Raw genomic sequence first — 17,029 nt, 5'->3', positions numbered from 1 at the left:
TGGCGGACGGATTGTTTGGCGGACGGAGTGTTTGCCGGACAGAGTTTTTGCCAGACGGTGTGTTTTGCGGACGGCGTGTTTGCCGGACGGCGTGTTTGCCGGGCGGAGTGTTTGCCGGATGGAGTGTTTGGTGGATGGAGTGTTTGCCAGATGGAGTGTTTGCCGGACGGAGGGTTTGGAGTGTTTGCCAGACGGAGTGTTTGGCGGACGGAGTGTTTGGCGGACAGAGTGTTTGGCGGATGGAGTGTATGGTGTACAGAGTGTTTGCAGGATGGAGTGTTTGTCGGACGGCGTGTTTGCTGGAGGTAGTGTTTGCTGGACGGTGTGTTTGCCGGACGCCGTGTTTGCCGGAGGGAGTGTTTGCCGGATGGCGTGTTTGTCGGACGGATTGTTTTTCGGACGGAGTGTTTGTCGGATGGAGTGCTTGGCGGACGGCGTGTTTGGCGGAAGGAGTGTTTGTCGGATGGCGTGTTTGTCGGACGGATTATTTTTCGGACGGAGTGTTTGTCGGATGGAGTGTTTGTCGGACGGAGTGTTTGTCAGATGGAATGTTTGCCGGATGGAGTGTTTGGCGGACAGAGTGCTTGGCAGATGGTGTGTTTGACAGATGTCGTGTTTGTCGGACGGCGTGTATGTCGGATGGAGTGTTTGTCGGACGGATTTTTTGCGGATGGTGTGTTTGTCGGACGGAGTGTTTGTCGGACAGAGTGTTTGTCGGACAGAGTGTTTTTTTGGACGGAGTGTTTGTCGGACCCAGTGTTTGTCGGACGGAGTGTTTGGTGGACGGAGTGCTTGGCGGACGGAGTGTTTGGCGGAAGGAGTGTTTGTCGGATGGCGTGTTTGTCGGACGGATTGTTTGTCGGACGGACTGTTTGTCGGACAGTGTGTTTGTCGGACGGTGTGTTTGTCGGACGGAGTGTTTGCCGGATGAAGTGTTTGCCGGACGGAGTGTTTGCCGGACGGAGTGCTTGACGGACAGAGTGATTGCCGGACGGAGTTTATGCCGGACGGAGTGTTTGCCGGATGGCGTGTTTGACAGATGTCGTGTTTGTCAGACGGAGTGTTTGCCGGACGGTGTGTTTGCCGGACGGAGCCTTTGTCGGACAGCGCGTTTGTCGGACGGTGTGTTTGTCGGACTGCGTGTTTGTCGGATGGCGTGTTTGCCAGACGGAGTGTTTGGCGGACGTTGTGTTTGGAGGATGGAGTGTATGGTGTACGGAGTGTTTGCTGGATGGAGTGTTTGTAGGACGGCGTGTTTGCCGGAGGTAGTGTTTGCTGGATGGAGTGTTTGCCGGACGGTGCGTTTGCCGGAGGGAGTGTTTGCTGGACGGAGTATTTGCCGGACGGCGTGTTTGTCGGACGGCGTGTTTGTCGGACGGCGTGTTTGTCAGATGGCATGCTTGTTGGATGGCGTATTTGTCAGATGGCGTGTTTGTCGGATGGCGTGTTTGTCGGACGGAGTGTTTGTCGGACGGCGTATTTGTCGGATGGCGTGTTTGCCAGACGGAGTGTTTGGCGGACGGTGTGTTTGGAGGATGGAGTGTATGGTGTACGGAGTGTTTGCTGGATGGAGTGTTTGTAGGACGGCGTGTTTGCCGGAGGTAGTGTTTGCTGGACGGAGTGTTTGCCGGACGGTGCGTTTGCCGGAGAGAGTGTTTGCTGGACGGAGTGTTTGCCGGACGGCGTGTTTGTCGGACGGCGTGTTTGTCGGACGGCGTATTTGTCAGATGGCGTGCTTGTTGGATGGCGTATTTGTCAGATGGCATGTTTCTCGGACGGCGTGTTTGTCGGACGGCTTGTTTCTCGGATGGCGTGTTTGTCGGACATCGTGTTTGTCGGACGTCGTGTTTGTCGGACGACGTGTTTGTCGGACGGCGTGTTTGTCGGACGGCGTGTTTGTCTGACGGCCTGTTTGTCGGATGGCGTGTTTGTCGGAAGGAGTGTTTGGCGGACGTAGTGTTTATCGGATGGAGTGTTTGTCGGATGGAGTTTTTGTCGGACGGAGTGTTTGTCGGACGGAGTTTTAGTCGGATGGAGTGTTTGTCGGAAGGCGTGTTTGTCAGACGGCGTGTTTGTCGGACGGAGTGTCAGTCGGACGGAGTGTCTGTCGGACGGCGTGTCAGTCGGACGGAGTGTCTGTCGGGCGGCATGTCTGTCAGACGGCGTGTCTGTCGGACGGAGTGTCTGTCGGATGGAGTGTCTGTCGGACGAGTGTCTGTCAGATGGAGTGTCTGTCGGACGGAGTGTTTGTCGGACGGAGTGTTTGTCGGACAGAGTGTTTGTCGGACAGAGTGTTTGTCGGACGGTGTGTTTGTCGGACCGTGTGTTTGTCGGACAGAGTGTTTGGCGGACAGAGTGCTTGGCGGACGGAGTGTTTGGCGGAAGGAGTGTTTGTCGGATGGCGTGTTTGTCGGACGGATTGTTTGTCGGACGGAGTGTTTGTCGGATGGAGTGTTTGTCGGACGGAGTGTTTGTCAGACGGAGTGTTTGCCGGATGGAGTGTTTGGCGGACAGAGTGTTTGGCAGACGGAGTGTTTGATGGGCGTCGTGTTTGTCGGACAGCGTGTTTGTCGGATGGAGTGTTTGTCGGACGGAGTTTTTGTCGGACGGTGTGTTTGTCGGATGGAGTGTTTGTCGGATGGAGTGTTTGTCGGACGGAGTGTTTGCCGGAAGGAGTGTTTGGCGGATGGAGTGTTTGGCGGACGGAGTGTTTGCCGGAAGGAGTGTTTGCCGGGTGGTGTGTTTGCCGGACGGCATGTTTGCCGGACGGCGTGTTTGCCAGACGGCGTGTTTGCCGGGCGGAGTGTTTGCCGGACGGAGTGTTTGTCGGCCGGAGTATTTGCCAGGCAGAGTGTTTGCCGGACGGAGTGTTTGCCGGATGGAGTGTTTGCCAGATGGAGTGTTTGCCGGATGGAGTGTTTGCCAGACGGAGGGTTTGGAGTGTTTGCCAGACGGAGTGTTTGGCGGACGGAGTGTTTGGCAGACAGAGTGTTCGGCGGATGGAGTGTATGGTGTACGGAATGCTTGCCGGATGGAGTGTTTGTTGGATGGCGTGTTTGCCAGAGGTAGTGTTTGCTGGGCGGAGTGTTTGCCGGATGGTGCATTTGCCGGAGGGAGTGTTTGCCGGACGGAGTGTTTGCCGGAGTGCGTGTTTGCCGGATGGCGTATTTGCCAGAGGGCGTGCTGCCGGATGGCATGCTTTCCGGGCGGTGTTTTTGCCGGGTGGCGTGTTTGCCCGGCGGCGTGTTTGCCAGAGGGCGAGTTTGCCGGACGATGTGTTTGTCGGACGGCATGTTTGTCGGATGGCGTGCTTGTTGGACAGCCTATTTGTCAGATGGCGTGTTTCTCGGACGGCGTGTTTGTCGGATGGAGTGTTTGTCGGACGGCGTGTTTGTCGGATGGCGTGTTTGCCAGACGGAGTGTTTGGCGGACGATGTGTTTGGAGGATGGAGTGTATGGTGTACGGAGTGTTTGCTGGATGGAGTGTTTGTAGGACGGCGTGTTTGCCGGAGGTAGTGTTTGCTGGACGGAGTGTTTGCCGGACGGTGCGTTTGCCGGAGGGAGTGTTTGCTGGACGGAGTATTTGCCGGACGGCGTGTTTGTCGGACGGCGTGTTTGTCGGACGGCGTGTTTGTCAGATGGCATGCTTGTTGGATGGCGTATTTGTCAGATGGCGTGTTTCTCGGACGGCGTGTTTGTCGGACGGCGTGTTTGTCGGATGGCGTGTTTGTCGGACGGAGTGTTTGTCGGACGGCGTGTTTGTCGGATGGCGTGTTTGCCAGACGGAGTGTTTGGCGGACGGTGTGTTTGGAGGATGGAGTGTATGGTGTACGGAGTGTTTGCTGGATGGAGTGTTTGTAGGACGGCGTGTTTGCCGGAGGTAGTGTTTGCTGGACGGAGTGTTTGCCGGACGGTGCGTTTGCCGGAGAGAGTGTTTGCTGGACGGAGTGTTTGCCGGACGGCGTGTTTGTCGGACGGCGTGTTTGTCGGACGGCGTATTTGTCAGATGGCGTGCTTGTTGGATTGCGTATTTGTCAGATGGCGTGTTTCTCGGACGGCGTGTTTGTCGGACGGCGTGTTTCTCGTATGGCGTGTTTGTCGGACATCGTGTTTGTCGGACGTCGTGTTTGTCGGACGACGTGTTTGTCGGACGGCGTGTTTGTCGGATGGCGTGTTTGTCTGACGGCCTGTTTGTCGGATGGCGTGTTTGTCGGAAGGAGTGTTTGGCGGACGTAGTGTTTATCGGATGGTGTGTTTGTCGGATGGAGTTTTTGTCGGACGGAGTGTTTGTCGGACGGAGTTTTAGTCGGATGGAGTGTTTGTCGGAAGGCGTGTTTGTCAGACGGTGTGTTTGTCGGACGGAGTGTCAGTCGGACGGAGTGTCTGTCGGACGGCGTGTCCGTCGGACGGCGTGTCGGTCGGACATTGTGTCTGTCGGACGGGTTGTCTGCTGGACAGGGTGTTTGGTAGACGGGGTGTTTGTTGGACAGAGTGTATGTCGGACGGGGTGTTTGTCGGACGGAGTGTTTGTCAGACGGAGTGTTTGTCGGACGGAGTGTTTGTCGGACGGAGTGTTTGTCGGAGGGTGTGTTTGGAGGACGGAGTGTTTGGCGGACGGAGTGTTTGTCGGACGGAGTGGTTGGCGGACGTAGTGTTTGGCGGACGTACTGTTTGGCGGACGTTGTGTTTGTCGGACGGAGTGTTTGTCGGACGGAGTGTTTGGCGGACGGATTGTTTGGCGGACGGAGTGTTTGCCGGACAGAGTTTTTGCCAGACGGTGTGTTTTGCGGACGGCGTGTTTGCCGGACGGCGTGTTTGCCGGGCGGAGTGTTTGCCGGATGGAGTGTTTGTCGGACGGAGTGTTTGTCGGACGGTGTGGTTGGCGGACGTAGTGTTTGGCGGACGTACTGTTTGGCGGACGTTGTGTTTGTCGGACGGAGTGTTTGTCGGACGGAGTGTTTGGCGGACGGATTGTTTGGCGGACGGAGTGTTTGCCGGACAGAGTTTTTGCCAGACGGTGTGTTTTGCGGACGGCGTGTTTGCCGGACGGCGTGTTTGCCGGGCGGAGTGTTTGCCGGATGGAGTGTTTGGTGGATGGAGTGTTTGCCAGATGGAGTGTTTGCCGGACGGAGGGTTTGGAGTGTTTGCCAGACGGAGTGTTTGGCGGACGGAGTGTTTGGCGGACAGAGTGTTTGGCGGATGGAGTGTATGGTGTACAGAGTGTTTGCAGGATGGAGTGTTTGTCGGACGGCGTGTTTGCTGGAGGTAGTGTTTGCTGGACGGTGTGTTTGCCGGACGCCGTGTTTGCCGGAGGGAGTGTTTGCCGGATGGCGTGTTTGTCGGACGGATTGTTTTTCGGACGGAGTGTTTGTCGGATGGAGTGCTTGGCGGACGGCGTGTTTGGCGGAAGGAGTGTTTGTCGGATGGCGTGTTTGTCGGACGGATTATTTTTCGGACGGAGTGTTTGTCGGATGGAGTGTTTGTCGGACGGAGTGTTTGTCAGATGGAATGTTTGCCGGATGGAGTGTTTGGCGGACAGAGTGCTTGGCAGATGGTGTGTTTGACAGATGTCGTGTTTGTCGGACGGCGTGTATGTCGGATGGAGTGTTTGTCGGACGGATTTTTTGCGGATGGTGTGTTTGTCGGACGGAGTGTTTGTCGGACAGAGTGTTTGTCGGACAGAGTGTTTTTTTGGACGGAGTGTTTGTCGGACCCAGTGTTTGTCGGACGGAGTGTTTGGTGGACGGAGTGCTTGGCGGACGGAGTGTTTGGCGGAAGGAGTGTTTGTCGGATGGCGTGTTTGTCGGACGGATTGTTTGTCGGACGGACTGTTTGTCGGACAGTGTGTTTGTCGGACGGTGTGTTTGTCGGACGGAGTGTTTGCCGGATGAAGTGTTTGCCGGACGGAGTGTTTGCCGGACGGAGTGCTTGACGGACAGAGTGATTGCCGGACGGAGTTTATGCCGGACGGAGTGTTTGCCGGATGGCGTGTTTGACAGATGTCGTGTTTGTCAGACGGAGTGTTTGCCGGACGGTGTGTTTGCCGGACGGAGCCTTTGTCGGACAGCGCGTTTGTCGGACGGTGTGTTTGTCGGACTGCGTGTTTGTCGGATGGCGTGTTTGCCAGACGGAGTGTTTGGCGGACGTTGTGTTTGGAGGATGGAGTGTATGGTGTACGGAGTGTTTGCTGGATGGAGTGTTTGTAGGACGGCGTGTTTGCCGGAGGTAGTGTTTGCTGGATGGAGTGTTTGCCGGACGGTGCGTTTGCCGGAGGGAGTGTTTGCTGGACGGAGTATTTGCCGGACGGCGTGTTTGTCGGACGGCGTGTTTGTCGGACGGCGTGTTTGTCAGATGGCATGCTTGTTGGATGGCGTATTTGTCAGATGGCGTGTTTGTCGGATGGCGTGTTTGTCGGACGGAGTGTTTGTCGGACGGCGTATTTGTCGGATGGCGTGTTTGCCAGACGGAGTGTTTGGCGGACGGTGTGTTTGGAGGATGGAGTGTATGGTGTACGGAGTGTTTGCTGGATGGAGTGTTTGTAGGACGGCGTGTTTGCCGGAGGTAGTGTTTGCTGGACGGAGTGTTTGCCGGACGGTGCGTTTGCCGGAGAGAGTGTTTGCTGGACGGAGTGTTTGCCGGACGGCGTGTTTGTCGGACGGCGTGTTTGTCGGACGGCGTATTTGTCAGATGGCGTGCTTGTTGGATGGCGTATTTGTCAGATGGCATGTTTCTCGGACGGCGTGTTTGTCGGACGGCTTGTTTCTCGGATGGCGTGTTTGTCGGACATCGTGTTTGTCGGACGTCGTGTTTGTCGGACGACGTGTTTGTCGGACGGCGTGTTTGTCGGACGGCGTGTTTGTCTGACGGCCTGTTTGTCGGATGGCGTGTTTGTCGGAAGGAGTGTTTGGCGGACGTAGTGTTTATCGGATGGAGTGTTTGTCGGATGGAGTTTTTGTCGGACGGAGTGTTTGTCGGACGGAGTTTTAGTCGGATGGAGTGTTTGTCGGAAGGCGTGTTTGTCAGACGGCGTGTTTGTCGGACGGAGTGTCAGTCGGACGGAGTGTCTGTCGGACGGCGTGTCCGTCGGACGGTGTGTCGGTCGGACATTGTGTCTGTCGGACGGGTTGTCTGCTGGACAGGGTGTTTGGTAGACGGGGTGTTTGTTGGACAGAGTGTATGTCGGACGGGGTGTTTGTCGGACGGAGTGTTTGTCAGACGGAGTGTTTGTCGGACGGAGTGTTTGTCGGACGGAGTGTTTGTCGGAGGGTGTTTTTGGAGGACGGAGTGTTTGGCGGACGGAGTGTTTGTCGGATGGCGTGTTTGTCGGACGGCGTGTTTGTCGGATAGCGTGTTTGTTGGACAGAGTGTTTGTCGGACGGTGTGTTTGTCGGACGGAGTGTTTGTCGGACGGAGTGTTTGGCGGACGTAGTGTTTGGCGGACGTACTGTTTGGCGGACGTAGTGTTTGTCGGACGGAGTGTTTGTCGGACGGAGTGTTTGGCGGACGGATTGTTTGGCGGACGGAGTGTTTGCCGGACAGAGTTTTTGCCAGACGGTGTGTTTTGCGGACGGCGTGTTTGCCGGACGGCGTGTTTGCTGGGCGGAGTGTTTGCCGGATGGAGTGTTTGGTGGATGGAGTGTTTGCCAGACGGAGTGTTTGGCGGACGGAGTGTTTGGCGGACAGAGTGTTTGGCGGATGGAGTGTATGGTGTACAGAGTGTTTGCAGGATGGAGTGTTTGTCGGACGGCGTGTTTGCTGGAGGTAGTGTTTGCTGGACGGTGTGTTTGCCGGACGCCGTGTTTGCCGGAGGGAGTGTTTGCCGGATGGCGTGTTTGTCGGACGGATTGTTTTTCGGACGGAGTGTTTGTCGGATGGAGTGCTTGGCGGACGGAGTGTTTGGCGGAAGGAGTGTTTGTCGGATGGCGTGTTTGTCGGACGGATTATTTTTCGGACGGAGTGTTTGTCGGATGGAGTGTTTGTCGGACGGAGTGTTTGTCAGATGGAATGTTTGCCGGATGGAGTGTTTGGCGGACAGAGTGTTTGGCAGATGGAGTGTTTGACAGATGTCGTGTTTGTCGGACGGCGTGTATGTCGGATGGAGTGTTTGTCGGACGGATTTTTTGCGGAGGTGTGTTTGTCGGACGGAGTGTTTGTCGGACAGAGTGTTTGTCGGACAGAGTGTTTTTTTGGACGGAGTGTTTGTCGGACCCAGTGTTTGTCGGACGGAGTGTTTGGCGGACGGAGTGCTTGGCGGACGGAGTGTTTGGCGGAAGGAGTGTTTGTCGGATGGCGTGTTTGTCGGACGGATTGTTTGTCGGACAGTGTGTTTGTCGGACGGAGTGTTTGTCGGACGGAGTGTTTGTTGGACGGAGTGTTTGCCGGATGAAGTGTTTGCCGGACGGAGTGTTTGCCGGACGGAGTGCTTGACGGACAGAGTGAATGCTGGACGGAGTGTATGCCGGACGGAGTGTTTGCCGGATGGCGTGTTTGACAGATGTCGTGTTTGTCGAACGGAGTGTTTGCCGGACGGTGTGTTTGCCGGACGGAGCCTTTGTCGGACAGCGCGTTTGTCGGACGGTGTGTTTGTTGGACTGCGTGTTTGTCGGATGGCGTGTTTGCCAGACGGAGTGTTTGGCGGACGTTGTGTTTGGAGGATGGAGTGTATGGTGTACGGAGTGTTTGCTGGATGGAGTGTTTGTAGGACGGCGTGTTTGCCGGAGGTAGTGTTTGCTGGACGGTGTGTTTGCCGGACGGTGCGTTTGCCGGAGGGAGTGTTTGCTGGACGGAGTATTTGCCGGACGGCGTGTTTGTCGGACGGCGTGTTTGTCGGACGGCGTGTTTGTCAGATGGCATGCTTGTTGGATGGCGTATTTGTCAGATGGCGTGTTTGTCGGATGGCGTGTTTGTCGGACGGAGTGTTTGTCGGACGGCGTGTTTGTCGGATGGCGTGTTTGCCAGACGGAGTGTTTGGCGGACGGTGTGTTTGGAGGATGGAGTGTATGGTGTACGGAGTGTTTGCTGGATGGAGTGTTTGTAGGACGGCGTGTTTGCCGGAGGTAGTGTTTGCTGGACGGAGTGTTTGCCGGACGGTGCGTTTGCCGGAGAGAGTGTTTGCTGGACGGAGTGTTTGCCGGACGGCGTGTTTGTCGGACGGCGTGTTTGTCGGACGGCGTATTTGTCAGATGGCGTGCTTGTTGGATGGCGTATTTGTCAGATGGCGTGTTTCTCGGACGGCGTGTTTGTCGGACGGCTTGTTTCTCGGATGGCGTGTTTGTCGGACATCGTGTTTGTCGGACGTCGTGTTTGTCGGACGACGTGTTTGTCGGACGGCGTGTTTGTCGGACGGCGTGTTTGTCTGACGGCCTGTTTGTCGGATGGCGTGTTTGTCGGAAGGAGTGTTTGGCGGACGTAGTGTTTATCGGATGGAGTGTTTGTCGGATGGAGTTTTTGTCGGACGGAGTGTTTGTCGGACGGAGTTTTAGTCGGATGGAGTGTTTGTCGGAAGGCGTGTTTGTCAGACGGCGTGTTTGTCGGACGGAGTATCAGTCGGACGGAGTGTCTGTCGGACAGCGTGTCCGTCGGACGGTGTGTCGGTCGGACATTGTGTCTGTCGGACGGGTTGTCTGCTGGACAGGGTGTTTGGTAGACGGGGTGTTTGTTGGACAGAGTGTATGTCGGACGGGGTGTTTGTCGGACGGAGTGTTTGTCAGACGGAGTGTTTGTCGGACGGAGTGTTTGTCGGACGGAGTGTTTGTCGGAGGGTGTGTTTGGAGGACGGAGTGTTTGGCGGACGGAGTGTTTGTCGGATGGCGTGTTTGTCGGACGGCGTGTTTGTCGGATAGCGTGTTTGTTGGACAGAGTGTTTGTCGGACGGTGTGTTTGTCGGACGGAGTGTTTGTCGGACGGAGTTTTTGGCGGACGTAGTGTTTGGCGGACGTACTGTTTGGCGGATGTAGTGTTTGTCGGACGGAGTGTTTGTCGGACGGAGTGTTTGGCGGACGGATTGTTTGGCGGACGGAGTGTTTGCCGGACAGAGTTTTTGCCAGACGGTGTGTTTTGCGGACGGCGTGTTTGCCGGACAGCGTGTTTGCCGGGCGGAGTGTTTGCCGGATGGAGTGTTTGGTGGATGGAGTGTTTGCCAGATGGAGTGTTTGCCGGACGGAGGGTTTGGAGTGTTTGCCAGACGGAGTGTTTGGCGGACGGAGTGTTTGGCGGACAGAGTGTTTGGCGGATGGAGTGTATGGTGTACAGAGTGTTTGCAGGATGGAGTGTTTGTCGGACGGCGTGTTTGCTGGAGGTAGTGTTTGCTGGACGGTGTGTTTGCCGGACGCCGTGTTTGCCGGAGGGAGTGTTTGCCGGATGGCGTGTTTGTCGGACGGATTGTTTTTCGGACGGAGTGTTTGTCGGATGGAGTGCTTGGCGGACGGAGTGTTTGGCGGAAGGAGTGTTTGTCGGATGGCGTGTTTGTCGGACGGGTTATTTTTCGGACGGAGTGTTTGTCGGATGGAGTGTTTGTCGGACGGAGTGTTTGTCAGATGGAATGTTTGCCGGATGGAGTGTTTGGCGGACAGAGTGTTTGGCAGATGGAGTGTTTGACAGATGTCGTGTTTTTCGGACGGCGTGTATGTCGGATGGAGTGTTTGTCGGATGGATTTTTTGCGGATGGTGTGTTTGTCGGACGGAGTGTTTGTCAGACAGAGTGTTTGTCGGACAGAGTGTTTTTTTGGACGGAGTGTTTGTCGGACCCAGTGTTTGTCGGACGGAGTGTTTGGCGGACGGAGTGTTTGTCGGATGGAGTGTTTGTCGGACGGAGTGTTTGTCAGACGGAGTGTTTGCCGGATGGAGTGTTTGGCAGACAGAGTGTTTGGCAGATGGAGTGTTTGACAGACGTCGTGTTTGTCGGACGGCGTGTATGTCGGATGGAGTGTTTGTCGGACGGATTTTTTGCGGATGGTGTGTCTGTCGGACGGAGTGTTTGTCGGACCCAGTGTTTGTCGGACGGAGTGTTTGGCGGACGGAGTGTTGGCGGACGGAGTGTTTGGCGGAAGGAGTGTTTGTCGGATGGCGTGTTTGTCGGACGGATTGTTTGTCGGACGGACTGTTTGTCGGACAGTGTGTTTGTCGGACGGAGTGTTTGTCGGACGGAGTGTTTGCCGGATGAAGTGTTTGCCGGACGGAGTGTTTGCCGGACGGAGTGCTTGACGGACAGAGTGATTGCCGGACGGAGTGTATGCCGGACGGAGTGTTTGCCGGATGGCGTGTTTGACAGATGTCGTGTTTGTCGGACGGAGTGTTTGCCGGACGGTGTGTTTGCCGGACGGAGCCTTTGTCGGACAGCGCGTTTGTCGGACGGTGTGTTTGTCGGACTGCGTGTTTGTCGGATGGCGAGTTTGTCGGAAGGCGTGTTTGTCGGACAGCGTGTTTGTCGGATGGCGTGTTTGTCAGACGGCGTGTTTGGCGGACGGCGTGTTTGGCGGCCGGCGTGTTTGGCGGAAAGAGTGTTTGCCGGACGGAGTATTTCTCGGACGGAGTGTTTGTCGGACGGAGTGTCTGTCGGACGGCGTGTCTGTCGGACGGCCTATCTGTCGGACGGCGTGTCTGTCGGACGGCGTGTCGGTCGGACAGAGTGTCTGTCGGACGGGTTGTCTGCCGGACAGGGTGTTTGGCAGACGGGGTGTTTGTTGGACAGAGTGTATGTCGGACGGGGTTTTTGTTGGACGGCGTGCTTGTCGGAAGGCGTGTTTGTCGGACGGCGCGTTTGTTGGATGGCGTGTTTGTCAGACGGCGTGTTTGTCGGATAGCGTGTCTGTCGGACGGCGTGTTTGTCGGATGGCATGTTTGTCGGAGGCGTGTTTGACAGACGGCGTGTTAGTCGGACAGCGTGTTTGTTGGATGGCGTGTTTGTCGGACTGCGTGTTTGTCGGATGTTGTGTTTGTCGGATGGCGTGTTTGTCGGACGGGTGTTTGTCGGATGGCGTGTTTGTCGGACGGCATGTTTGTCGGACAGTGTGTTTGTCGGACGGTGTGTTTGTCGGACGGAGTGTTTGTCGGACGGAGTGTTTGGCGGACGTAGTGTTTGGCGGACGTACTGTTTGGCGGACGTAATGTTTGGCGGACGGCGTGTTTGTCGGACGGAGTGTTTGTCGGAAGGAGTGTTTGGCGGACGGAGTGTTTGGCGGATGGAGTGTTTGGCGGACGGAGTGTTTGGCGGACGGTGTGTTTGCCAGAAGGAGTGTTTGCCGGGTGGTGTGTTTGCCTGACGGCGTGTTTGCCGGACGGCGTGTTTGCCAGACGGCGTGTTTGCCGGGCGGAGTGTTTGCCGGACGGAGTGTTTGTCGGCCGGAGTATTTGCCAGGCAGAGTGTTTGCCGGACGGAGTGTTTGCCGGATGGAGTGTTTGCCAGACGGAGTGTTTGCCGGATGGAGTGTTTGCCGGATGGAGGGTTTGGAGTGTTTGCCAGACGGAGTGTTTGGCGGACGGAGTGCTTGGCGGACGGAGTGTTTGGCGGACAGAGTGTTTGGCGGATGGAGTGTATGGTGTACGGAGTGCTTGCTGGATGGAGTGTTTGTCGGACGGCGTGTTTGCCAGAGGTAGTGTTTGCTGGATGTAGTGTTTGCTGGACGGCGCGTTTGCCGGAGGGAGTGTTTGCCGGATGGAGTGTTTGCCGGAGGGCATGTTTGCCGGATGGCATATTTGCCAGAGGGCGTGTTTGCCGGATGGCATGCTTGCCGGGCGGTGTGTTTGCCGGGTGGCGTGTTTGCCGGGTGGCGTGTTTGCCCGGCGATGTGTTTGCCAGAGGACGTGTTTGCCGGACGGCGTGTTTGTCGGACGTCGTGCTTGTCGGATGGTGTGCTTGTTGGACGGCGTATTTGTCGAATGGCGTGTTTCTCGGACAGCGTGTTTCTCGGACTGCGTGTTTGTCGGATGGCGTGTTTGTTGGACGGCGTGTTTGTCGGACGGAGTGTTTGTCGGACGGCGTGTTTGTCGGACGGCGTGTTTGTCGGACGGCGTGTTTGTCTGACGGCCTGTTTGTCAGACGGCGTGTTTGTCGGAAGGTGTGTTTGGCAGACGTAATGTTTATCGGATGGAGTGTTTGTCGGATGGAGTTTTTGTCGGACAGAGTGTTTGTCGGACGGAGTGTTCGTCGGATGGAGTGTTTGTCAGACGGCGTGTTTGTCAGACGGCGTGATTGTCGGACGGCGTGTTTGCCGTACAGCGTGTTTGTCGGATGGAGTGTCAGTCGGACGGAGTCTCTGTCGGACGGCATGTCTGTCGGACGGCTTGTCTGTCGGACGGAGTGTCTCTCGGATGGAGTGTCTGTCGGACGAGTGTCTGTCAGATGGAGTGTCTGTCGGACGGAGTGTTTGTCGGACGGAGTGTTTGTCGGACAGAGTGTTTGTCGGACAGAGTGTTTGTCGGACGGTGTGTTTGTCGGACCGAGTGTTTGTCGGACAGAGTGTTTGGCGGACGGAGTGCTTGGCGGGCGGAGTGTTTGGCGGTAGGAGTGTTTGTCGGATGGCGTGTTTGTCGGACGGATTGTTTGTCGGACGGAGTGTTTGTCGGATGGAGTGTTTGTCGGACGGAGTGTTTGTGCGACGGAGTGTTTGCCGGATGGAGTGTTTGGCGGACAGAGTGTTTGGCAGACGGAGTGTTTGACGGACATCGTGTTTGTCGGACGGCGTGCTTGTCGGATGGAGTGTTTGTCGGACGGAGTTTTTGTCGGACGGTGTGTTTGTCGGATGGAGTGTTTGTCGGACGGAGTGTTTGTCGGACGGAGTGTTTGTCGGAAGGAGTGTTTGGCGGATGGAGTGTTTGGCGGACGGAGTGTTTGCCGGAAGGAGTGTTTGCCGGGTGGTGTGTTTGCTGGACGGCGTGTTTGCCGGACGGCGTGTTTGCCAGACGGCGTGTTTGCCGGACGGAGTGTTTTCTGGACGGAGTGTTTGTCGGCCGGAGTATTTGCCAGGCAGTGTGTTTGCCGGACGGAGTGTTTGCCGGATGGAGTGTTTGCCAGAGAGAGTGTTTGCCGGATGGAGTGTTTGCCGGATGGAGGGTTTGGAGTGTTTGCCAGACGGAGTGTTTGGCGGACGGAGTGTTTGGCGGACAGAGTGTTCAGCGGATGGAGTGTATGGTGTACGGAATGCTTGCCGGATGGAGTGTTTGTCGGATGGCGTGTTTGCCGGAGGTAGTGTTTGCTGGATGGAGTGTTTGCCGGATGGTGCATTTGCCGGAGGGAGTGTTTGCCGGACGGAGTGTTTGCCGGAGGGCGTGTTTGCCGGACGGCGTATTTGCCAGAGGGCGTGTTTGCCGGATGACATGCTTGCCGGGCGGTGTGTTTGCCGGGTGGCGTGTTTGCCAGAGGGCGAGTTTGCCGGACGACGTGTTTGTCGGACGGCAAGTTTGTCGGATGGCGTGCTTGTTGGACGGCCTATTTGTTGGATGGCGTGTTTCTCAGATGGCGTGTTTGTCGGACGGAGTGTTTGTCGGACGGCGTGTTTGTCGGAAGACGTGTATGCCAGACGGAGTGTTTGGCGGACGGTGTGTTTGGAGGATGGAGTGTTTGTAGGACGGCGTGTTTGCCGGAGGTAGTGTTTGCTGGACGGAGTGTTTGCCGGACGGTGCGTTTGCCGGAGGGAGTGTTTGCTGGACGGAGTATTTGCCGGACGGCGTGTTTGTCGGACGGCGTGTTTGTCGGACGGCGTGTTTGTCAGATGGCGTGCTTGTTGGATGGCGTATTTGTCAGATGGCGTGTTTCTCGGACGGCGTGTTTGTCGGACGGCGTGTTTGTCAGATGGCGTGTTTGTCGGACGTCGTGTTTGTCGGACGTCGTGTTTGTCGGACGACGTGTTTGTCGGACGGTGTGTTTGTCGGACGGCGTGTTTGTCTGACGGCCTGTTTGTTGGATGGCGTGTTTGTCGGAAGGAGTGTTGGGCAGATGTAATGTTTATCGGATGGAGTGTTTGTCGGATGGAGTTTTTGTCGGACGGAGTGTTTGTCGGACGGAGTTTTAGTCGGACGGAGTGTCAGTTGGACGGAGTGTCTGTCGGACGGCGTGTCCGTCGGACGGCGTGTCGGTCGGACAGAGTGTCTGTCGGACGGGTTGTCTGCTGGACAGGGTGTTTGGTAGACGGGGTGTTTGTTGGACAGAGTGTATGTCGGACGGGGTGTTTGTCGGACGGAGTGTTTGTCAGACGGAGTGTTTGTCGGAGGGAGTGTTTGTCGGACGGAGTGTTTGTCGGAGGGTGTGTTTGGAGGACGGAGTGTTTGGCGGACGGAGTGTTTGTCGGATGGCGTGTTTGTCGGATGGCGTGTTTGTCGGATAGCGTGTTTGTCGGACAGAGTGTTTGTCGGACGGTGAGTTTGTCGGACGGAGTGTTTGTCGGACGGAGTGTTTGGCGGACGTAGTGTTTGGCGGACGTACTGTTTGGTGGACGTAGTGTTTGTCGGACGGAGTGTTTGTCGGACGGAGTGTTTGGCGGAAGGAGTGTTTGGCGGACGGAGTGTTTGCCGGACAGAGTTTTTGCAGACGGTGTGTTTTGCGGACGGCGTGTTTGCCGGACGGCGTGTTTGCCGGGCGGAGTGTTTGCCGGATGGAGTGTTTGGTGGATGGAGTGTTTGCCAGATGGAGTGTTTGCCGGACGGAGGGATTGGAGTGTTTGCCAGATGGAGTGTTTGGCGGACGGAGTCTTTGGCGGACAGAGTGTTTGGCTGATGGAGTGTATGGTGTACAGAGTGTTTGCAGGATGGAGTGTTTGTCGGATGGCATGTTTGCCGGAGGTAGTGTTTGCCGGACGGCGCGTTTGCCGGAGGGAGTGTTTGCCGGATGGAGTGTTTGTCGGACGGAGTGTTTGTCGGATGGTGTGTTTGTCGGACGGTGTGTTTGTCGGACGGGGTGTTTGTCGGACGGAGTGTCAGTCGGACGGAGTGTCTGTCGGATGGAGTGCCTGTCGGACGAGTGTCTGTCGGATGGAGTGTCTGTCGGACGGAGTGTTTGTCGGACGGAGTGTTTGTCGGACAGAGTGTCTGTCCGACAGAGTGTTTGTTGGATGGAGTGTTTGTCGGACTGAGTGCTTGTCGGACAGAGTGTTTGGCGGACGGAGTGCTTGGCGGACGGAGTGTTTGGTGGAAGGAGTGTTTGTCGGATGGCATGTTTGTTGGACGGATTGTTTGTCGGACGGAGTGTTTGTCGGATGGAGTGTTTGTCGGACGGAGTGTTTGTCAGACGGAGTGTTTGCCGGATGGAGTGTTTGGCAGACAGAGTGTTTGGCAGATGGAGTGTTTGACAGACGTCGTGTTTGTCGGATGGCGTGTATGTCGGATGGAGTGTTTGTCGGACGGATTTTTTGCGGATGGTGTGTCTGTCGGACGGAGTGTTTGTCGGACCCAGTGTTTGTCGGACGGAGTGTTTGGCAGACGGAGTGCTTGGCGGACGGAGTGTTTGGCGGAAGGAGTGTTTGTCGGATGGCGTGTTTGTCGGACGGATTGTTTGTCGGACGGACTGTTTGTCGGACAGTGTGTTTGTCGGACGGAGTGTTTGTCGGACGGAGTGTTTGCCGGATGAAGTGTTTGCCGGACGGAGTGTTTGCCGGATGGAGTGCTTGACGGACAGAGTGATTGCCGGACAGAGTGTATGCCGGACTGAGTGTTTGCCGGATGGCGTGTTTGACAGATGTCGTGTTTGTCGGATGGAGTGTTTGCCGGACGGAGTGTTTGCCGGATGGAGCCTTTGTCGGACAGCGCGTTTGTCGGATGGTGTGTTTGTCGGACTGCGTGTTTGTCGGATGGCGTGTTTGTCGGAAGGCGTGTTTGTCGGACAGCGTGTTTGTCGGATGGCGTGTTTGTCAGACGGCGTGTTTGGCGGACGGCGTGTTTGGCGGCCGGCTTGTTTGGCGGAAAGAGTGTTTGCCGGACGGAGTATTTCTCGGACGGAGTGTTTGTCGGACGGAGTGTCTGTCGGACGGCGTGTCTGTCGGACGGCCTGTCTGTCGGACGGCGTGTCTGTCGGACGGCGTGTCGGTCGGACAGAGTGTCT

This window comes from Somniosus microcephalus, unplaced genomic scaffold (assembly GCF_052327205.1).
Source record: "Somniosus microcephalus isolate GS21.2 unplaced genomic scaffold, FLI_Smic_1.0 scaffold111, whole genome shotgun sequence".
NCBI classification, from domain to species: domain Eukaryota; kingdom Metazoa; phylum Chordata; class Chondrichthyes; order Squaliformes; family Somniosidae; genus Somniosus; species Somniosus microcephalus.
This window is presented reverse-complemented; position numbering follows the sequence as displayed.